Source organism: Scyliorhinus torazame, chromosome 19 (genome assembly GCF_047496885.1).
Source record: "Scyliorhinus torazame isolate Kashiwa2021f chromosome 19, sScyTor2.1, whole genome shotgun sequence".
Lineage (NCBI taxonomy): Eukaryota > Metazoa > Chordata > Chondrichthyes > Carcharhiniformes > Scyliorhinidae > Scyliorhinus > Scyliorhinus torazame.
In genome coordinates this window covers 627,564-649,724 of record NC_092725.1, presented here as the reverse complement: position 1 = coordinate 649,724, position 22,161 = coordinate 627,564, and positions in this window count along the sequence as shown.

The following is a 22,161-nucleotide window of genomic DNA, read 5'->3' as shown; positions in this document are numbered from 1 at the left end:
CTTTCACGCTCCTTCGTCTCGTTTCGCTCTCTTTCAGCCTCCTTCGTCTCATTTCGCTCTCTTTCACCCTCCTTCGTCTCGTTTCGCTCTCTTCTACCCTTCTTCGTCTCGTTTCGCCCTCTTTCACCCTTCTTCATCTCGTATCGCTCTCTTTCACCCACCTTCGTCTCGTTTCAGTCTAATTCACCCTGCTTCGTCTCGTTTCGCTCTCTTTCACCTTCCTTGGTCTCGTTTCGCTCTCTTTCACCCTCCTTCGTCTCGTTTCGCTCTCTTTCACCCTCCTTCGTCTCGTTTCCCTCTCTTTGACCCTCCTTCGTCTCGTTTCGCTCTCTTTCACCTTCCTTCGTCTTGTTTCGCTCTCTTTCACCCTCCTTTGTCTTGTTTCACTCTCTTTCACCCTCCTTCGTCTCGTTTGGGTCTCTTTCACTCTCCTTCGTCTCGTTTCGCTCTCTTTCACCTTCCTTCTACTCGTTTCGCTCTCTTTCACCCTCCTTCGTCTCGGTTCGCTCTCTTTCACCCTCCTTCGTCTCGTTTCGCTCTCTTTCACCCTCCTTCGTCTCGTTTCGCTCTCTTTCACCCTCCTTCGTCTCGTTTCCCTCTCTTTGACCCTCCTTCATCTCGTTTCGCTCTCTTCTACTCTCCTTCGTCTCGTTTCGCCCTCTTTCACCCACCTTCGACTCGTTTTGCTCTCTTTCACCCACCTTCGACTCGTTTCGCTCTCTTTCACCCTCCTACGTCTCGTTTCGCTCTCTTTCGCCTTCCTTCGTCTCGTTTCGCCCTCTTTCACCCTCCTTTGTCTTGTTTCGCTCTTTTTCACCCTCCTTCATCTCGTTTGGCTCTCTTGCACCCTCCTTCGTCTCGTTTCGCTCTCTTACACCTTCCTTCTACTCGTTTCGCTCTCTTTCACCGTCCTTCGTCTCGGTTAGCTCTCTTTCACCCTCCTTCGTCTCGTTTTGCTCTCTTTCACGCTCCTTCGTCTCGTTTCGCTCTCTTTCACCCTCCTTCGTCTCGTTTCGCTCTCTTTTACCTTCCTTCGCCTCGTTTCACTCTCTTTCTCCCTCCTTCGTCTCGTTTCGCTCTCTTTCACCCTCCTTCGTCTAGTTTCGCTCTCTTTCACCCTCCTTCATCTCGTTTCGCTCTATTTCACCCTCCTTCATCTGGTTTCCCTCTCTTTCACACTCCTTCGTCTCGTTTCACTCTCTTTCAGCCTCTTTCATCTCATTTCGCTCTCTTCCACCCTCCATCGTCTCGGTTCGCTCTCTTTCTCCTTCCTTCGCCTCGTTTCACTCTCTTTCAAACTCCTTCGTCTCGTTTCGCTCTCTTTCAGTCTCCTTCATCTCGTTTCGCTCTCTTTCACTCTCCTTCGTCTCATTTTGCACTCTTTCACCCTCCTTCATCTCGTTTCGCTCTCTTCCACCCTCCTTCGTCTCGTTTCGCCCTCTTTCACCCTCCTTCGTCTCGTTTCGCTCTGTTTGTCCCTCCTTCGTCTCGTTTCGCTCTTTTTCACCCTCCTTCACCTCGTTTCGCTCTCTTTCACCCTCCTTCCTCGCGTTTCGCTCTCTTTCACGCTCCTTCGTCTCGTTTCGCTCTCTTTCAGCCTCCTTCGTCTCATTTCGCTCTCTTTCACCCTCCTTCGTCTCGTTTCGCTCTCTTCTACCCTTCTTCGTCTCGTTTCGCCCTCTTTCACCCTTCTTCATCTCGTATCGCTCTCTTTCACCCTCCTTCGTCTCGTTTCGCTCTGTTTGACCCTCCTTCGTCTCGTTTCGCTCTTTTTCACCCTCCTTCACCTCGTTTCGCTCTCTTTCACCCTCCTTCCTCGCGTTTCGCTCTCTTTCACGCTCCTTCGTCTCGTTTCGCTCTCTTTCAGCCTCCTTCGCCTCATTTCGCTCTCTTTCACCCTCCTTCGTCTCGTTTCGCTCTCTTCTACCCTTCTTCGTCTCGTTTCGCCCTCTTTCACCCTTCTTCATCTCGTATCGCTCTCTTTCACCCACCTTCATCTCGTTTCACTCTCTTTCACCCTCCTTCGTCTCGTTTCGCACTCTTTCACCTTCCTTGGTCTCGTTTCGCTCTCTTTCACCCTTCTTTGTCTTGTTTCGCTCTCTTTCACCCTCCTTCATCTCGTTTCGCCCTCTTTCACCCTCCTTCATCTCGGTTCACTCTCTTTCACCTTCCTTCGTCTCGTTTCACTCTCTTTCACCCTCCTTCGTCTCGTTTCGCTCTCTTTCACCCTCCTTCATCTCGTTCCACCCTCTTTCACCCTCATTCATCTCGTTTCGCTATCTCTCACCCTCCTTCGTCGCGTTTCGCTCTCTGTCGCCTTCCTCCGTCTCGTTTCGCCCTCTTTCACCCTCCTTTGTCTTGTTTCGCTCTTTTCCACCCTCCTTCATCTCGTTTGGCTCTCTTTCACCCTACTTCGTCTCGTTTCGCTCTCTTACACCTTCCTTCTACTCGTTTCGCTCTCTTTCACCCTGCTTCGTTTCGTTTCGCTCTCTTTGAACCTCCTTCGTCTCGTTTCCCTCTCTTTGACCCTCCTTCGTCTCGTTTCGCTCTCTTCTACTCTCCTTCGTCTCGTTTCGCCCTCTTTCACCCACCTTCGACTCGTTTTGCTCTCTTTCACCCACCTTCGACTCGTTTCGCTCTCTTACACCCTCCTACGTCTCGTTTCGCTCTCTTTCGCCTTCCTTCGTCTCGTTTCGCCCTCTTTCACCCTCCTTTGTCTTCTTTCGCTCTTTTTCACCCTCCTTCATCTCGTTTGGCTCTCTTTCACCCTCCTTCGTCTCGTTTCGCTCTCTTACACCTTCCTTCTACTCGTTTCGCTCTCTTTCACCCTCCTTCGTCTCGGTTAGCTCTCTTTCACCCTCCTTCGTCTCGTTTTGCTCTCTTTCACCCTCCTTCGTCTCGTTTCGCTCTCTTTCACCCTCCTTCGTCTCGTTTCGCTCTCTTTTACCTTCCTTCGCCTCGTTTCACTCTCTTTCGCCCTCCTTCATCTCGTTTCGCTCTCTTTCACCCTCCTTCGTCTAGTTTCGCTCTCTTTCACCCTCCTTCATCTCGTTTCGCTCTATTTCTCCCTCCTTCATCTCGTTTCCCTCTCTTTCACCCTCCTTCGTCTCGTTTCGCTCTCTTTCAGCCTCCTTCATCTCGTTTCGCTCTCTTCCACCCTCCATCGTCTCGGTTCGCTCTCTTTCTCCTTCCTTCGCCTCGTTTCACTCTCTTTCAAACTCCTTCGTCGCGTTTCGCTCTCTTTCACTCTCCTTCATCTCGTTTCGCTCTCTTTCACCCTCCTTCGTCTCGTTTTGCACTCTTTCACCCTCCTTCATCTCGTTTCGCTCTCTTCCACCCTCCTTCGTCTCGTTTCGCCCTCTTTCACCTTCCTTCGTCTCGTTACGCTCTGTTTGACCCTCCTTCGTCTCGTTTCGCTCTCTTTCACCTTCCTTGGTCTCGTTTCGCTCTCTTTCACCCTTCTTTGTCTTGTTTCGCTCTCTTTCACCCTCCTTCATCTCGTTTCGCCCTCTTTCACCCTCCTTCATCTCGGTTCGCTCTCTTTCACCTTCCTTCGTCTCGTTTCACTCTCTTTCACCCTCCTTCGTCTCGTTTCGCTCTCTTACACCTTCCTTCTACTCGTTTCGCTCTCTTTCGCCCTCCTTCGTCTCGTTTTGCTCTCTTTCACCCTCCTTCGTCTCGATTCGCTCTCTTTCACCCTCCTTCGTCTCGTTTCGCTCTCTTTTACCTTCCTTCGCCTCGTTTCACTCTCTTTCTCCCCCCTTCGTCTCGTTTCGCTCTCTTTCACCCTCCTTCGTCTAGTTTCGCTCTCTTTCACCCTCATTCATCTCGTTTCGCTCTATTTCACCCTCCTTCATCTCGTTTCCCTCTCTTTCACCCTCCTTCGTCTCGTTTCGCTCTCTTTCAGCCTCCTTCATCTCGTTTCGCTCTCTTCCACCCTCCATCGTCTCGGTTCGCTCTCTTTCTCCTTCCTTCGCCTCGTTTCACTCTCTTTCACACTACTTCGTCTCGTTTCGCTCTCTTTCACTCTCCTTCATCTCGTTTCGATCTCTTTCACCCTCCTTCGTCTCGTTTTGCACTCTTTCACCCTCCTTCCTCTCGTTTCGCTCTCTTCCACCCTCCTTCGTCTCGTTTCGCCCTCTTTCACCCTCCTTCGTCTCGTTTCGCTCTCTTTCACCCTCCTTCTCCTCGTTTCGCACTTTTTCACCCTCCTTCACCTCGTTTCGCTCTCTTTCAACCTCCTTCCTCGCGTTTCGCTCTCTTTCACCCTCCTTTGTCTCGTTTCGCTCTCTTTCAGCCTCCTTCGTCTCGTTTCGCTCTCTTTCACCCACCTTCGTCTCGTTTCGCTCTCTTCTACCCTTCTTCGTCTCGTTTCGCCCTCTTTCACCCTTCTTCATCTCGTTTCGCTCTCTTTCACCCACCTTCGTCTCGTTTCACTCTCTTTCACCCTCCTTCGTCTCGTTTCGCTCTCTTTCACCTTCCTTGGTCTCGTTTCGCTCTCTTTCACCCTTCTTTGTCTTGTTTCGCTCTCTTTCACCCTCCTTCATCTCGTTTCGCCCTCTTTCACCCTCCTTCATCTCGGTTCGCTCTCTTTCACCTTCCTTCGTCTCGTTTCAACCTCTTTCACCCTCTTTCGTCTCGTTTCGCTCTCTTTCACCCTCCTTCATCTCGTTCCACTCTCTTTCACCCTCATTCATCTCATTTCGCTATCTCTCACCCTCCTTCGTCTCGTTTCGCTCTCTTCCACCCTCCTTCGTCTCGTTTCACCCTCTTTCACCCTTATTCATCTCGTTTCGCTCTCTTTCACCCTCCTTTGTCTTGTTTCGCTCTTTTTCACCCTCCTTCATCTCGTTTGGCTCTCTTTCACCCTCCTTCGTCTCGTTTCGCTCTCTTACACCTTCCTTCTACTCGTTTCGCTCTCTTTCACCCTCCTTCGTCTCGGTTAGCTCTCTTTCACCCTCCTTCGTCTCGTTTTGCTCTCTTTCACCCTCCTTCGTCTCGTTTCGCTCTCTTTCACCCTCCTTCGTCTCGTTTCGCTCTCTTTTACCTTCCTTCACCTCGTTTCACTCTCTTTCTCCCTCCTTCGTCTCGTTTCGCTCTCTTTCACCCTCCTTCGTCTAGTTTCGCTCTCTTTCACCCTCCTTCATCTCGTTTCGCTCTATTTCACCCTCCTTCATCTCGTTTCCCTCACTTTCACCCTCCATCATCTCGTTTCCCTCTCTTTCAGCCTCCTTCATCTCGTTTCGCTCTCTTCCACCCACCATCGTCTCGGTTCGCTCTCTTTCTCCTTCCTTCGCCTCGTTTCACTCTCTTTCAAACTCCTTCGTCTCGTTTCGCTCTCTTTCACTCTCCTTCATCTCGTTTCGCTCTCTTTCACCCTCCTTCGTCTCGTTTTGCACTCTATCACCCTCCTTCATCTCGTTTCGCTCTCTTCCACCCTCCTTCGTCTTGTTTCGCCCTCTTTCAACCTCCTTCGTCTCGTTTCGCTCTGTTTGACCCTCCTTCGTCTCGTTTCGCTCTTTTTCACTCTCCTTCACCTCGTTTCGCTCTGTTTCACCCTCCTTCCTCGTGTTTCGCTCTCTTTCACCCTCCTTCGTCTCGTTTCGCTCTCTTTCAGCCTCCTTCATCTCGTTTCGCTCTCTATCACACTCCTTCGTCTCGTTTCGCTCTCTTCTACCCTTCTTCGTCTCGTTTCGCCCTCTTTCACCCTTCTTCATCTCGTATCGCTCTCTTTCACCCACCTTCGTCTCGTTTCACTCTCTTTCACCCTCCTTCGTCTCGTTTCGCTCTCTTTCACCTTCCTTGGTCTCGTTTCGCTCTCTTTCACCCTTCTTTGTCTTGTTTCGCTCCCTTTCACCCTCCGTCATCTCGTTTCGCCCTCTTTCACCCTCCTTCATCTCGGTTCGCTCTCTTTCACCTTCCTTCGTCTCGTTTCACTCTCTTTCACCCTCCTTCGTCTTGTTTCGCTCTCTTCCACCCTCCTTCGTCTCGTTTCGCTCTCTTTCACCCTCCGACATCTCGTTTCGCTCTCTTTCGCCTTTCTTCGTCTCGTTTCGCCCTCTTTCACCGTCCTTTGTCTTGTTTCGCTCTTTTTCACCCTCCTTCATCTCGTTTGGCTCTCTTTCACCCTCCTTCGTCTCGTTTCGCTCTCTTACACCTTCCTTCTACTCGTTTCGCTCTCCTTCACCCTCCTTCGTCTCGTTTTGCTCTCTTTCACACTCCTTCATCTCGATTCGCTCTCTTTCACCCTCCTTCGTCTCGTTTCGCTCTCTTTCACCCTCCTTCGTCTCGTTTCGCTCTCTTTCAGCCTCCTTCATCTCGTTTCGCTCTCTTCCACCCTCCATCGTCTCGGTTCGCTCTCTTTCTCCTTCCTTCGCCTCGTTTCACTCTCTTTCACACTCCTTCGTCTCGTTTCGCTCTCTTTCACTCTCCTTCATCTCGTTTCGATCTCTTTCACCCAGCTTCGTCTCGTTTTGCACACTTTCACCCTCCTTCATCTCGTTTCGCTCTCTTCCACCCTCCTTCGTCTCGTTTCGCCCTCTTTCACCCTCCTTCGTCTCGTTTCGCTCTGTTTGACCCTCCTTCGTCTCGTTTCGCTCTTTTTCACCCTCCTTCACCTCGTTTCGCTGTCTTTCACCCTCCTTCCTCGCGTTTCGTTCTCTTTCACCCTCCTTCGTCTCGTTTCACTCTCTTTCAGCCTCCTTCGTCTCGTTTCGCTCTCTTTCACCCTCCTTCGTCTCGTTTCGCTCTCTTCTACCCTTCTTCGTCTCGTTTCGCCCTCTTTCACCCTTCTTCATCTCGTTTCGTTCTCTTTCACCCACCTTCGTCTCGTTTCACTCTCTTTCACCCTCCTTCGTCTCGTTTCGCTCTGTTTCACCTTCCTTGGTCTCGTTTCGCTCTCTTTCACCCTTCTTTGTCTTGTTTCGCTCTCTTTCACCCTCCTTCATCTCGTTTCGCCCTCTTTCACCCTCCTTCGTCTCGGTTCGCTCTCTTTCACCTTCCTTCGTCTCGTTTCACCCTCTTTCACCCTTATTCATCTCGTTTCGCTCTCTTTCACCCTCCTTTGTCTTGTTTCGCTCTTTTTCACCCTCCTTCATCTCGTTTGGCTCTCTTTCACCCTCCTTCGTCTCGTTTCGCTCTCTTACACCTTCCTTCTACTCGTTTCGCTCTCTTTCACCCTCCTTCGTCTCGGTTAGCTCTCTTTCACCCTCCTTCGTCTCGTTTTGCTCTCTTTCACCCTCCTTCGTCTCGTTTCGCTCTCTTTCACCCTCCTTCGACTCGTTTCGCTCTCTTTTACCTTCCTTCACCTCGTTTCACTCTCTTTCTCCCTCCTTCGTCTCGTTTCGCTCTCTTTCACCCTCCTTCGTCTAGTTTCGCTCTCTTTCACCCTCCTTCATCTCGTTTCGCTCTATTTCACATTCCTTCATCTCGTTTCCCTCTCTTTCACCCTCCTTCGTCTCGTTTCGCTCTCTTTCAGCCTCCTTCATCTCGTTTCGCTCTCTTCCACCCTCCATCGTCTCGGTTCGCTCTCTTTCTCCTTCCTTCGCCTCGTTTCACTCTCTTTCAAACTCCTTCGTCTCGTTTCGCTCTCTTTCACTCTCCTTCATCTCGTTTCGCTCTCTTTCACCCTCCTTCGTCTCGTTTTGCACTCTATCACCCTCCTTCATCTCGTTTCGCTCTCTTCCACCCTCCTTCGTCTCGTTTCGCCCTCTTTCACCCTCCTTCATCTCGTTTCGCTCTGTTTGACCCTCCTTCGTCTCGTTTCGCTCTTTTTCACCCTCCTTCACCTCGTTTCGCTCTCTTTCACCCTCCTTCCTCGCGTTTCGCTCTCTTTCACCCTCCTTCGTCTCGTTTCGCACTCTTTCAGCCTCCTTCGTCTCGTTTCGCTCTCTTTCACCCTCCTTCGTCTCGTTTCGCTCTCTTCTACCCTTCTTCGTCTCGTTTCGCCCTCTTTCACCCTTCTTCATCTCGTATCGCTCTCTTTCACCCACCTTCGTCTCGTTTCACTCTCTTTCACCCTCCTTCGTCTCGTTTCGCTCTCTTTCACCTTCCTTGGTCTCGTTTCGCTCTCTTTCACCCTTCTTTGTCTTGTTTCGCTCTCTTTCACCCTCCTTCATCTCGTTTCGCCCTCTTTCACCCTCCTTCATCTCGGTTCGCTCTCTTTCACCTTCCTTCGTCTCGTTTCACTCTCTTTCACCCTCCTTCGTCTCGATTCGCTCTCTTTCACCCTCCTTCATCTCGTTCCACTCTCTTTCACCCTCATTCATCTCGTTTCGCTATCTCTCACCCTCCTTCGTCTCGTTTCGCTCTCTTCCACCCTCCTTCGTCTCGTTTCGCTCTCTTTCACTCTCCTACATCTCGTTTCGCTCTCTTTCGCCTTCCTTCGTCTCGTTTCGCCCTCTTTCACCCTCCTTTGTCTTGTTTCGCTCTTTTTCACCCTCCTTCATCTCGTCTGGCTCTCTTTCACCCTCCTTCGTCTCGTTTCGCTCTCTGACACCTTCCTTCTACTCGTTTCGCTCTCTTTCACCCTCCTTCGTCTCGTTTTCCTCTCTTTCACCCTCCTTCATCTCGATTCGCTCTCTTTCACCTTCCTTGGTCTCGTTTCGCCCTCTTTTACCCTCCTTTGTCTAGTTTCGCTCTTTTTCACCCTCCTTCATCTCGTTTGGCTCTCTTTCACCCTCCTTCGTCTCGTTTCGCTCTCTTACACCTTCCTTCTACTCGTTTCGCTCTCTTTCACCGTCCTTCGTCTCGGTTAGCTCTCTTTCACCCTCCTTCGTCTCGTTTTGCTCTCTTTCACCCTCCTTCGTCTCGTTTCGCTCTCTTTCACCCTCCTTCGTCTCGTTTCGCTCTCTTTTACATTCCTTCGCCTCGTTTCACTCTCTTTCTCCCTCCTTCGTCTCGTTTCGCTCTCTTTCACCCTCCTTCATCTCGTTTCGCTCTATTTCACCCTCCTTCATCTCGTTTCCCTCTCTTTCACACTCCTTTGTCTCGTTTCACTCTCTTTCAGCCTCCTTCATCTCGTTTCGCTCTCTTCCACCCTCCATCGTCTCGGTTCGCTCTCTTTCTCCTTCCTTCGCCTCGTTTCACTCTCTTTCAAACTCCTTCGTCTCGTTTCGCTCTCTTTCACTCTCCTTCATCTCGTTTCGCTCTCTTTCACTCTCCTTCGTCTCGTTTTGCACTCTTTCACCCTCCTTCATCTCGTTTCGCTCTCTTCCACCCTCCTTCATCTCGTTTCGCCCTCTTTCACCCTCCTTCGTCTCGTTTCGCTCTGTTTGACCCTCCTTCGTCTCGTTTCGCTCTTTTTCACCCTCCTTCACCTCGTTTCGCTCTCTTTCTCCCTCCTTCCTAGCGTTTCGCTCTCTTTCACGCTCCTTCGTCTCGTTTCGCTCTCTTTCAGCCTCCTTCGTCTCATTTCGCTCTCTTTCACCCTCCTTCGTCTCGTTTTGCTCTCTTTCACCCTCCTTCGTCTCGTTTCGCTCTCTTTCACCCTCCTTCGTCTCGTTTCGCTCTCTTTTACCTTCCTTCGCCTCGTTTCACTCTCTTTCTCCCTCCTTCGTCTCGTTTCGCTCTCTTTCACCCTCCTTCGTCTAGTTTCGCTCTCTTTCACCCTCCTTCATCTCGTTTCGCTCTATTTCACCCTCCTTCATCTGGTTTCCCTCTCTTTCACACTCCTTCGTCTCGTTTCACTCTCTTTCAGCCTCTTTCATCTCATTTCGCTCTCTTCCACCCTCCATCGTCTCGGTTCGCTCTCTTTCTCCTTCCTTCGCCTCGTTTCACTCTCTTTCAAACTCCTTCGTCTCGTTTCGCTCTCTTTCAGTCTCCTTCATCTCGTTTCGCTCTCTTTCACTCTCCTTCGTCTCATTTTGCACTCTTTCACCCTCCTTCATCTCGTTTCGCTCTCTTCCACCCTCCTTCGTCTCGTTTCGCCCTCTTTCACCCTCCTTCGTCTCGTTTCGCTCTGTTTGTCCCTCCTTCGTCTCGTTTCGCTCTTTTTCACCCTCCTTCACCTCGTTTCGCTCTCTTTCACCCTCCTTCCTCGCGTTTCGCTCTCTTTCACGCTCCTTCGTCTCGTTTCGCTCTCTTTCAGCCTCCTTCGTCTCATTTCGCTCTCTTTCACCCTCCTTCGTCTCGTTTCGCTCTCTTCTACCCTTCTTCGTCTCGTTTCGCCCTCTTTCACCCTTCTTCATCTCGTATCGCTCTCTTTCACCCTCCTTCGTCTCGTTTCGCTCTGTTTGACCCTCCTTCGTCTCGTTTCGCTCTTTTTCACCCTCCTTCACCTCGTTTCGCTCTCTTTCACCCTCCTTCCTCGCGTTTCGCTCTCTTTCACGCTCCTTCATCTCGTTTCGCTCTCTTTCAGCCTCCTTCGTCTCATTTTGCTCTCTTTCACCCTCCTTCGTCTCGTTTCGCTCTCTTCTACCCTTCTTCGTCTCGTTTCGCCCTCTTTCACCCTTCTTCATCTCGTATCGCTCTCTTTCACCCACCTTCATCTCGTTTCACTCTCTTTCACCCTCCTTCGTCTCGTTTCGCTCTCTTTCACCTTCCTTGGTCTCGTTTCGCTCTCTTTCACCCTTCTTTGTCTTGTTTCGCTCTCTTTCACCCTCCTTCATCTCGTTTCGCCCTCTTTCACCCTCCTTCATCTCGGTTCACTCTCTTTCACCTTCCTTCGTCTCGTTTCACTCTCTTTCACCCTCCTTCGTCTCGTTTCGCTCTCTTTCACCCTCCTTCATCTCGATTCGCTCTCTTTCACCTTCCTTGGTCTCGTTTCGCCCTCTTTTACCCTCCTTTGTCTTGTTTCGCTCTTTTTCACCCTCCTTCATCTCGTTTGGCTCTCTTTCACCCTCCTTCGTCTCGTTTCGCTCTCTTACACCTTCCTTCTACTCGTTTCGCTCTCTTTCACCGTCCTTCGTCTCGGTTAGCTCTCTTTCACCCTCCTTCGTCTCGTTTTGCTCTCTTTCACCCTCCTTCGTCTCGTTTCGCTCTCTTTCACCCTCCTTCGTCTCGTTTCGCTCTCTTTTACATTCCTTCGCCTCGTTTCACTCTCTTTCTCCCTCCTTCGTCTCGTTTCGCTCTCTTTCACCCTCCTTCATCTCGTTTCGCTCTATTTCACCCTCCTTCATCTCGTTTCCCTCTCTTTCACACTCCTTTGTCTCGTTTCACTCTCTTTCAGCCTCCTTCATCTCGTTTCGCTCTCTTCCACCCTCCATCGTCTCGGTTCGCTCTCTTTCTCCTTCCTTCGCCTCGTTTCACTCTCTTTCAAACTCCTTCGTCTCGTTTCGCTCTCTTTCACTCTCCTTCATCTCGTTTCGCTCTCTTTCACTCTCCTTCGTCTCGTTTTGCACTCTTTCACCCTCCTTCATCTCGTTTCGCTCTCTTCCACCCTCCTTCATCTCGTTTCGCCCTCTTTCACCCTCCTTCGTCTCGTTTCGCTCTGTTTGACCCTCCTTCGTCTCGTTTCGCTCTTTTTCACCCTCCTTCACCTCGTTTCGCTCTCTTTCTCCCTCCTTCCTCGCGTTTCGCTCTCTTTCACGCTCCTTCGTCTCGTTTCGCTCTCTTTCAGCCTCCTTCGTCTCATTTCGCTCTCTTTCACCCTCCTTCGTCTCGTTTCGCTCTCTTCTACCCTTCTTCGTCTCGTTTCGCCCTCTTTCACCCTTCTTCATCTCGTATCGCTCTCTTTCACCCACCTTCGTCTCGTTTCAGTCTAATTCACCCTGCTTCGTCTCGTTTCGCTCTCTTTCACCTTCCTTGGTCTCGTTTCGCTCTCTTTCACCCTCCTTCGTCTCGTTTCGCTCCCTTTCACCCTCCTTCGTCTCGTTTCCCTCTCTTTGACCCTCCTTCGTCTCGTTTCGCTCTCTTTCACCTTCCTTCGTCTTGTTTCGCTCTCTTTCACCCTCCTTTGTCTTGTTTCACTCTCTTTCACCCTCCTTCGTCTCGTTTGGCTCTCTTTCACTCTCCTTCGTCTCGTTTCGCTCTCTTTCACCTTCCTTCTACTCGTTTCGCTCTCTTTCACCCTCCTTCGTCTCGGTTCGCTCTCTTTCACACTCCTTCGTCTCGTTTCGCTCTCTTTCACCCTCCTTCGTCTCGTTTCGCTCTCTTTCACCCTCCTTCGTCTCGTTTCCCTCTCTTTGACCCTCCTTCATCTCGTTTCGCTCTCTTCTACTCTCCTTCGTCTCGTTTCGCCCTCTTTCACCCACCTTCGACTCGTTTTGCTCTCTTTCACCCACCTTCGACTCATTTCGCTCTCTTTCACCCTCCTACGTCTCGTTTCGCTCTCTTTCGCCTTCCTTCGTCTCGTTTCGCCCTCTTTCACCCTCCTTTGTCTTGTTTCGCTCTTTTTCACCCTCCTTCATCTCGTTTGGCTCTCTTGCACCCTCCTTCGTCTCGTTTCGCTCTCTTACACCTTCCTTCTACTCGTTTCGCTCTCTTTCACCGTCCTTCGTCTCGGTTAGCTCTCTTTCACCCTCCTTCGTCTCGTTTTGCTCTCTTTCACCCTCCTTCGTCTCGTTTCGCTCTCTTTCACCCTCCTTCGTCTCGTTTCGCTCTCTTTTACATTCCTTCGCCTCGTTTCACTCTCTTTCTCCCTCCTTCGTCTCGTTTCGCTCTCTTTCACCCTCCTTCGTCTAGTTTCGCTCTCTTTCACCCTCCTTCATCTCGTTTCGCTCTATTTCACCCTCCTTCATCTCGTTTCCCTCTCTTTCACACTCCTTTGTCTCGTTTCACTCTCTTTCAGCCTCCTTCATCTCGTTTCGCTCTCTTCCACCCTCCATCGTCTCGGTTCGCTCTCTTTCTCCTTCCTTCGCCTCGTTTCACTCTCTTTCAAACTCCTTCGTCTCGTTTCGCTCTCTTTCACTCTCCTTCATCTCGTTTCGCTCTCTTTCACTCTCCTTCGTCTCGTTTTGCACTCTTTCACCCTCCTTCATCTCGTTTCGCTCTCTTCCACCCTCCTTCATCTCGTTTCGCCCTCTTTCACCCTCCTTCGTCTCGTTTCGCTCTGTTTGACCCTCCTTCGTCTCGTTTCGCTCTTTTTCACCCTCCTTCACCTCGTTTCGCTCTCTTTCTCCCTCCTTCCTCGCGTTTCGCTCTCTTTCACGCTCCTTCGTCTCGTTTCGCTCTCTTTCAGCCTCCTTCGTCTCATTTCGCTCTCTTTCACCCTCCTTCGTCTCGTTTCGCTCTCTTCTACCCTTCTTCGTCTCGTTTCGCCCTCTTTCACCCTTCTTCATCTCGTATCGCTCTCTTTCACCCACCTTCGTCTCGTTTCAGTCTAATTCACCCTGCTTCGTCTCGTTTCGCTCTCTTTCACCTTCCTTGGTCTCGTTTCGCTCTCTTTCACCCTCCTTCGTCTCGTTTCGCTCCCTTTCACCCTCCTTCGTCTCGTTTCCCTCTCTTTGACCCTCCTTCGTCTCGTTTCGCTCTCTTTCACCTTCCTTCGTCTTGTTTCGCTCTCTTTCACCCTCCTTTGTCTTGTTTCACTCTCTTTCACCCTCCTTCGTCTCGTTTGGCTCTCTTTCACTCTCCTTCGTCTCGTTTCGCTCTCTTTCACCTTCCTTCTACTCGTTTCGCTCTCTTTCACCCTCCTTCGTCTCGGTTCGCTCTCTTTCACACTCCTTCGTCTCGTTTCGCTCTCTTTCACCCTCCTTCGTCTCGTTTCGCTCTCTTTCACCCTCCTTCGTCTCGTTTCCCTCTCTTTGACCCTCCTTCACCTCGTTTCGCTCTCTTCTACTCTCCTTCGTCTCGTTTCGCCCTCTTTCACCCACCTTCGACTCGTTTTGCTCTCTTTCACCCACCTTCGACTCATTTCGCTCTCTTTCACCCTCCTACGTCTCGTTTCGCTCTCTTTCGCCTTCCTTCGTCTCGTTTCGCCCTCTTTCACCCTCCTTTGTCTTGTTTCGCTCTTTTTCACCCTCCTTCATCTCGTTTGGCTCTCTTGCACCCTCCTTCGTCTCGTTTCGCTCTCTTACACCTTCCTTCTACTCGTTTCCCTCTCTTTCACCGTCCTTCGTCTCGGTTAGCTCTCTTTCACCCTCCTTCGTCTCGTTTTGCTCTCTTTCACCCTCCTTCGTCTCGTTTCGCTCTCTTTCACCCTCCTTCGTCTCGTTTCGCTCTCTTTTACCTTCCTTCGCCTCGTTTCACTCTCTTTCTCCCTCCTTCGTCTCGTTTCGCTCTCTTTCACCCTCCTTCGTCTAGTTTCGCTCTCTTTCACCCTCCTTCATCTCGTTTCGCTCTATTTCACCCTCCTTCATCTGGTTTCCCTCTCTTTCACACTCCTTCGTCTCGTTTCACTCTCTTTCAGCCTCTTTCATCTCATTTCGCTCTCTTCCACCCTCCATCGTCTCGGTTCGCTCTCTTTCTCCTTCCTTCGCCTCGTTTCACTCTCTTTCAAACTCCTTCGTCTCGTTTCGCTCTCTTTCAGTCTCCTTCATCTCGTTTCGCTCTCTTTCACTCTCCTTCGTCTCATTTTGCACTCTTTCACCCTCCTTCATCTCGTTTCGCTCTCTTCCACCCTCCTTCGTCTCGTTTCGCCCTCTTTCACCCTCCTTCGTCTCGTTTCGCTCTGTTTGTCCCTCCTTCGTCTCGTTTCGCTCTTTTTCACCCTCCTTCACCTCGTTTCGCTCTCTTTCACCCTCCTTCCTCGCGTTTCGCTCTCTTTCACGCTCCTTCGTCTCGTTTCGCTCTCTTTCAGCCTCCTTCGTCTCATTTCGCTCTCTTTCACCCTCCTTCGTCTCGTTTCGCTCTCTTCTACCCTTCTTCGTCTCGTTTCGCCCTCTTTCACCCTTCTTCATCTCGTATCGCTCTCTTTCACCCTCCTTCGTCTCGTTTCGCTCTGTTTGACCCTCCTTCGTCTCGTTTCGCTCTTTTTCACCCTCCTTCACCTCGTTTCGCTCTCTTTCACCCTCCTTCCTCGCGTTTCGCTCTCTTTCACGCTCCTTCGTCTCGTTTCGCTCTCTTTCAGCCTCCTTCGTCTCATTTTGCTCTCTTTCACCCTCCTTCGTCTCGTTTCGCTCTCTTCTACCCTTCTTCGTCTCGTTTCGCCCTCTTTCACCCTTCTTCATCTCGTATCGCTCTCTTTCACCCACCTTCATCTCGTTTCACTCTCTTTCACCCTCCTTCGTCTCGTTTCGCTCTCTTTCACCTTCCTTGGTCTCGTTTCGCTCTCTTTCACCCTTCTTTGTCTTGTTTCGCTCTCTTTCACCCTCCTTCATCTCGTTTCGCCCTCTTTCACCCTCCTTCATCTCGGTTCACTCTCTTTCACCTTCCTTCGTCTCGTTTCACTCTCTTTCACCCTCCTTCGTCTCGTTTCGCTCTCTTTCACCCTCCTTCATCTCGTTCCACCCTCTTTCACCCTCATTCATCTCGTTTCGCTATCTCTCACCCTCCTTCGTCGCGTTTCGCTCTCTTCCACCCTCCTTCGTCTCGTTTTGCTCTCTTTCACCCTCCTACGTCTCGTTTCGCTCTCTTTCGCCTTCCTCTGTCTCGTTTCGCCCTCTTTCACCCTCCTTTGTCTTGTTTCGCTCTTTTCCACCCTCCTTCATCTCGTTTCGCTCTCTTTCACCCTGCTTCGTTTCGTTTCGCTCTCTTTGAACCTCCTTCGTCTCGTTTCCCTCTCTTTGACCCTCCTTCGTCTCGTTTCGCTCTCTTCTACTCTCCTTCGTCTCGTTTCGCCCTCTTTCACCCACCTTCGACTCGTTTTGCTCTCTTTCACCCACCTTCGACTCGTTTCGCTCTCTTACACCCTCCTACGTCTCGTTTCGCTCTCTTTCGCCTTCCTTCGTCTCGTTTCGCCCTCTTTCACCCTCCTTTGTCTTGTTTCGCTCTTTTTCACCCTCCTTCATCTCGTTTGGCTCTGTTTCACCCTCCTTCGTCTCGTTTCGCTCTCTTACACCTTCCTTCTACTCGTTTCGCTCTCTTTCACCCTCCTTCGTCTCGGTTAGCTCTCTTTCACCCTCCTTCGTCTCGTTTTGCTCTCTTTCGCCCTCCTTCGTCTCATTTCGCTCTCTTTCACCCTCCTTCGTCTAGTTTCGCTCTCTTTCACCCTCCTTCATCTCGTTTCGCTCTATTTCTCCCTCCTTCATCTCGTTTCCCTCTCTTTCACCCTCCTTCGTCTCGTTTCGCTCTCTTTCAGCCTCCTTCATCTCGTTTCGCTCTCTTCCACCCTCCATCGTCTCGGTTCGCTCTCTTTCTCCTTCCTTCGCCTCGTTTCACTCTCTTTCAAACTCCTTCGTCGCGTTTCGCTCTCTTTCACTCTCCTTCATCTCGTTTCGCTCTCTTTCACCCTCCTTCGTCTCGTTTTGCACTCTTTCACCCTCCTTCATCTCGTTTCGCTCTCTTCCACCCTCCTTCGTCTCGTTTCGCCCTCTTTCACCCTCCTTCGTCTCGTTTCGCTCTGTTTGACCCTCCTTCGTCTCGTTTCGCTCTCTTTCACCTTCCTTGGTCTCGTTTCGCTCTCTTTCACCCTTCTTTGTCTTGTTTCGCTCTCTTTCACCCTCCTTCATCTCGTTTCGCCCTCTTTCACCCTCCTTCATCTCGGTTCGCTCTCTTTCACCTTCCTTCGTCTCGTTTCACTCTCTTTCACCCTCCTTCGTCTCGTTTCGCTCTCTTACACCTTCCTTCTACTCGTTTCGCTCTCTTTCACCCTCCTTCGTCTCGTTTTTCTCTCTTTCACCCTCCTTCGTCTCGATTCGCTCTCTTTCACCCTCCTTCGTCTCGTTTCGCTCTCTTTTACCTTCCTTCGCCTCGTTTCACTCTCTTTCTCCCCCCTTCGTCTCGTTTCGCTCTCTTTCACCCTCCTTCGTCTAGTTTCGCTCTCTTTCACCCTCATTCATCTCGTTTCGCTCTATTTCACCCTCCTTCATCTCGTTTCCCTCTCTTTCACCCTCCTTCGTCTCGTTTCGCTCTCTTTCAGCCTCCTTCATCTCGTTTCGCTCTCTTCCACCCTCCATCGTCTCGGTTCGCTCTCTTTCACTCTCCTTCATCTCGTTTCGATCTCTTTCACCCTCCTTCGTCTCGTTTTGCACTCTTTCACCCTCCTTCCTCTCGTTTCGCTCTCTTCCACCCTCCTTCGTCTCGTTTCGCCCTCTTTCACCCTCCTTCGTCTCGTTTCGCTCTCTTTCACCCTCCTTCTCCTCGTTTCGCACTTTTTCACCCTCCTTCACCTCGTTTCGCTCTCTTTCAACCTCCTTCCTCGCGTTTCGCTCTCTTTCACCCTCCTTTGTCTCGTTTCGCTCTCTTTCAGCCTCCTTCATCTCGTTTCGCTCTCTTTCACCCACCTTCGTCTCGTTTCGCTCTCTTCTACCCTTCTTCGTCTCGTTTCGCCCTCTTTCACCCTTCTTCATCTCGTTTCGCTCTCTTTCACCCACCTTCGTCTCGTTTCACTCTCTTTCACCCTCCTTCGTCTCGTTTCGCTCTCTTTCACCTTCCTTGGTCTCGTTTCGCTCTCTTTCACCCTTCTTTGTCTTGTTTCGCTCTCTTTCACCCTCCTTCATCTCGTTTCGCCCTCTTTCACCCTCCTTCATCTCGGTTCGCTCTCTTTCACCTTCCTTCGTCTCGTTTCACTCTCTTTCACCCTCTTTCGTCTCGTTTAGCTCTCTTTCACCCTCCTTCATCTCGTTCCACTCTCTTTCACCCTCATTCATCTCATTTCGCTATCTCTCACCCTCCTTCGTCTCGTTTCGCTCCCTTCCACCCTCCTTCGTCTCGTTTCACCCTCTTTCACCCTTATTCATCTCGTTTCGCTCTCTTTCACCCTCCTTTGTCTTGTTTCGCTCTTTTTCACCCTCCTTCATCTCGCTTGGCACTCTTTCACCCTCCTTCGTCTCGTTTCGCTCTCTTACACCTTCCTTCTACTCGTTTCGCTCTCTTTCACCCTCCTTCGTCTCGGTTAGCTCTCTTTCACCCTCCTTCGTCTCGTTTTGCTCTCTTTCACCCTCCTTCGTCTCGTTTCGCTCTCTTTCACCCTCCTTCGTCTCGTTTCGCTCTCTTTTACCTTCCTTCACCTCGTTTCACTCTCTTTCTCCCTCCTTCGTCTCGTTTCGCTCTCTTTCACCCTCCTTCGTCTAGTTTCGCTCTCTTTCACCCTCCTTCATCTCGTTTCGCTCTATTTCACCCTCCTTCATCTCGTTTCCCTCACTTTCACCCTCCTTCATCTCGTTTCCCTCTCTTTCAGCCTCCTTCATCTCGTTTCGCTCTCTTCCACCCACCATCGTCTCGGTTCGCTCTCTTTCTCCTTCCTTCGCCTCGTTTCACTCTCTTTCAATCTCCTTCGTCTCGTTTCGCTCTCTTTCACTCTCCTTCATCTCGTTTCGCTCTCTTTCACCCTCCTTCGTCTCGTTTTGCACTCTATCACCCTCCTTCATCTCGTTTCGCTCTCTTCCACCCTCCTTCGTCTCGTTTCGCCCTCTTTCACCCTCCTTCGTCTCGTTTCGCTCTGTTTGACCCTCCTTCGTCTCGTTTCGCTCTTTTTCACTCTCCTTCACCTCGTTTCGCTCTCTTTCACCCTCCTTCCTCGTGTTTCGCTCTCTTTCACCCTCCTTCGTCTCGTTTCGCACTCTTTCAGCCTCCTTCATCTCGTTTCGCTCTCTATCACCCTCCTTCGTCTCGTTTCGCTCTCTTCTACCCTTCTTCGTCTCGTTTCGCCCTCTTTCACCCTTCTTCATCTCGTATCGCTCTCTTTCACCCACCTTCGTCTCGTTTCACTCTCTTTCACCCTCCTTCGTCTCGTTTCGCTCTCTTTCACCTTCCTTGGTCTCGTTTCGCTCTCTTTCACCCTTCTTTGTCTTGTTTCGCTCCCTTTCACCCTCCGTCATCTCGGTTCGCTCTCTTTCACCTTCCTTCGTCTCGTTTCACTCTCTTTCACCCTCCTTCGTCTTGTTTCGCTCTTTTTCACCCTCCTTCATCTCGTTTGGCTCTCTTTCACCCTCCTTCGTCTCGTTTCGCTCTCTTACACCTTCCTTCTACTCGTTTCGCTCTCCTTCACCCTCCTTCGTCTCGTTTTGCTCTCTTTCACACTCCTTCATCTCGATTCGCTCTCTTTCACCCTCCTTCGTCTCGTTTCGCTCTCTTTCACCCTCCTTCGTCTCGTTTCGCTCTCTTTCAGCCTCCTTCATCTCGTTTCGCTCTCTTCCACCCTCCATCGTCTCGGTTCGCTCTCTTTCTCCTTCCTTCGCCTCGTTTCACTCTCTTTCACACTCCTTCGTCTCGTTTCGCTCTCTTTCACTCTCCTTCAACTCGTTTCGATCTCTTTCACCCAGCTTCGTCTCGTTTTGCACTCTTTCACCCTCCTTCATCTCGTTTCGCTCTCTTCCACCCTCCTTCGTCTCGTTTCGCCCTCTTTCACCCTCCTTCGTCTCGTTTCGCTCTGTTTGACCCTCCTTCGTCTCGTTTCGCTCTTTTTCACCCTCCTTCACCTCGTTTCGCTCTCTTTCACCCTCCTTCCTCGCGTTTCGTTCTCTTTCACCCTCCTTCGTCTCGTTTCACTCTCTTTCAGCCTCCTTCGTCTCGTTTCGCTCTCTTTCACCCTCCTTCGTCTCGTTTCGCTCTCTTCTACCCTTCTTCGTCTCGTTTTGCCCTCTTTCACCCTTCTTCATCTCGTTTCGTTCTCTTTCACCCACCTTCGTCTCGTTTCACTCTCTTTCACCCTCCTTCGTCTCGTTTCGCTCTGTTTCACCTTCCTTGGCCTCGTTTCGCTCTCTTTCACCCTTTTTTGTCTTGTTTCGCTCTCTTTCACCCTCCTTCATCTCGTTTCGCCCTCTTTCACCCTCCTTCGTCTCGGTTCGCTCTCTTTCACCTTCCTTCGTCTCGTTTCACCCTCTTTCACCCTTATTCATCTCGTTTCGCTCTCTTTCACCCTCCTTTGTCTTGTTTCGCTCTTTTTCACCCTCCTTCATCTCGTTTGGCTCTCTTTCACCCTCCTTCGTCTCGTTTCGCTCTCTTACACCTTCCTTCTACTCGTTTCACTCTCTTTCTCCCTCCTTCGTCTCGTTTCGCTCTCTTTCACCCTCCTTCGTCTAGTTTCGCTCTCTTTCACCCTCCTTCATCTCGTTTCGCTCTATTTCACATTCCTTCATCTCGTTTCCCTCTCTTTCACCCTCCTTCGTCTCGTTTCGCTCTCTTTCAGCCTCCTTCATCTCGTTTCGCTCTCTTCCACCCTCCATCGTCTCGGTTCGCTCTCTTTCTCCTTCCTTCGCCTCGTTTCACTCTCTTTCAAACTCCTTCGTCTCGTTTCGCTCTCTTTCACTCTCCTTCATCTCGTTTCGCTCTCTTTCACCCTCCTTCGTCTCGTTTTGCACTCTATCACCCTCCTTCATCTCGTTTCGCTCTCTTCCACCCTCCTTCGTCTCGTTTCGCCCTCTTTCACCCTCCTTCGTCTCGTTTCGCTCTGTTTGACCCTCCTTCGTCTCGTTTCGCTCTTTTTCACCCTCCTTCACCTCGTTTCACCCTCTTTCACCCTTATTCATCTCGTTTCGCTCTCTTTCACCCTCCTTTGTCTTGTTTCGCTCTTTTTCACCCTCCTTCATCTCGTTTGGCTCTCTTTCACCCTCCTTCGTCTCGTTTCGCTCTCTTACACCTTCCTTCTACTCGTTTCACTCTCTTTCTCCCTCCTTCGTCTCGTTTCGCTCTCTTTCACCCTCCTTCGTCTAGTTTCGCTCTCTTTCACCCTCCTTCATCTCGTTTCGCTCTATTTCACATTCCTTCATCTCGTTTCCCTCTCTTTCACCCTCCTTCGTCTCGTTTCGCTCTCTTTCAGCCTCCTTCATCTCGTTTCGCTCTCTTCCACCCTCCATCGTCTCGGTTCGCTCTCTTTCTCCTTCCTTCGCCTCGTTTCACTCTCTTTCAAACTCCTTCGTCTCGTTTCGCTCTCTTTCACTCTCCTTCATCTCGTTTCGCTCTCTTTCACCCTCCTTCGTCTCGTTTTGCACTCTATCACCCTCCTTCATCTCGTTTCGCTCTCTTCCACCCTCCTTCGTCTCGTTTCGCCCTCTTTCACCCTCCTTCGTCTCGTTTCGCTCTGTTTGACCCTCCTTCGTCTCGTTTCGCTCTTTTTCACCCTCCTTCACCTCGTTTCGCTCTCTTTCACCCTCCTTCCTCGCGTTTCGCTCTCTTTCACCCTCCTTCGTCTCGTTTCGCACTCTTTCACCCTCCTTCGTCTCGTTTCGCTCTCTTCTACCCTTCTTCGTCTCGTTTCGCCCTCTTTCACCCTTCTTCATCTCGTATCGCTCTCTTTCACCCACCTTCGTCTCGTTTCACTCTCTTTCACCCTCCTTCGTCTCGTTTCGCTCTCTTTCACCTTCCTTGGTCTCGTTTCGCTCTCTTTCACCCTTCTTTGTCTTGTTTCGCTCTCTTTCACCCTCCTTCATCTCGTTTCGCCCTCTTTCACCCTCCTTCATCTCGGTTCGCTCTCTTTCACCTTCCTTCGTCTCGTTTCACTCTCTTTCACCCTCCTTCGTCTCGATTCGCTCTCTTTCACCCTCCTTCATCTCGTTCCACTCTCTTTCACCCTCATTCATCTCGTTTCGCTATCTCTCACCCTCCTTCGTCTCGTTTCGCTCTCTTCCACCCTCCTTCGTCTCGTTTCGCTCTCTTTCACCCTCCTTCATCTCGTTTGGCTCTCTTTCACCCTCCTTCGTCTCGTTTCGCTCTGTTACACCTTCCTTCTACTCGTTTCGCTCTCTTTCACCCTCCTTCGTCTCGTTTTCCTCTTTTTCACCCTCCTTCATCTCGATTCGCTCTCTTTCACCCTCCTTCGTCTCGTTTCGCTCTCTTTTACCTTCCTTCGCCTCGTTTCACTCTCTTTCTCCCCCCTTCATCTTGTTTCGCTCTCTTTCACCCTCCTTCGTCTAGTTTCGCTCTCTTTCACCCTCATTCATCTCGTTTCGCTCTATTTCACCCTCCTTCATCTCGTTTCCCTCTCTTTCACCCTCCTTCGTCTCGTTTCGCTCTCTTTCAGCCTCCTTCATCTCGTTTCGATCTCTTTCACCTTCCTTCGTCTCGTTTCACTCTCTTTCACCCTCCTTCGTCTCGTTTTGCTCTCTTTCACCCTCCTTCATCTCGTTCCACTCTCTTTCACCCTCATTCATCTCGTTTCGCTCTCTCACCCCCCTTCGTCTCGTTTCGTTCTCTTCCACCCTCCTTCGTCTCGTTTCACCCTCTTTCACCCTTATTCATCTCGTT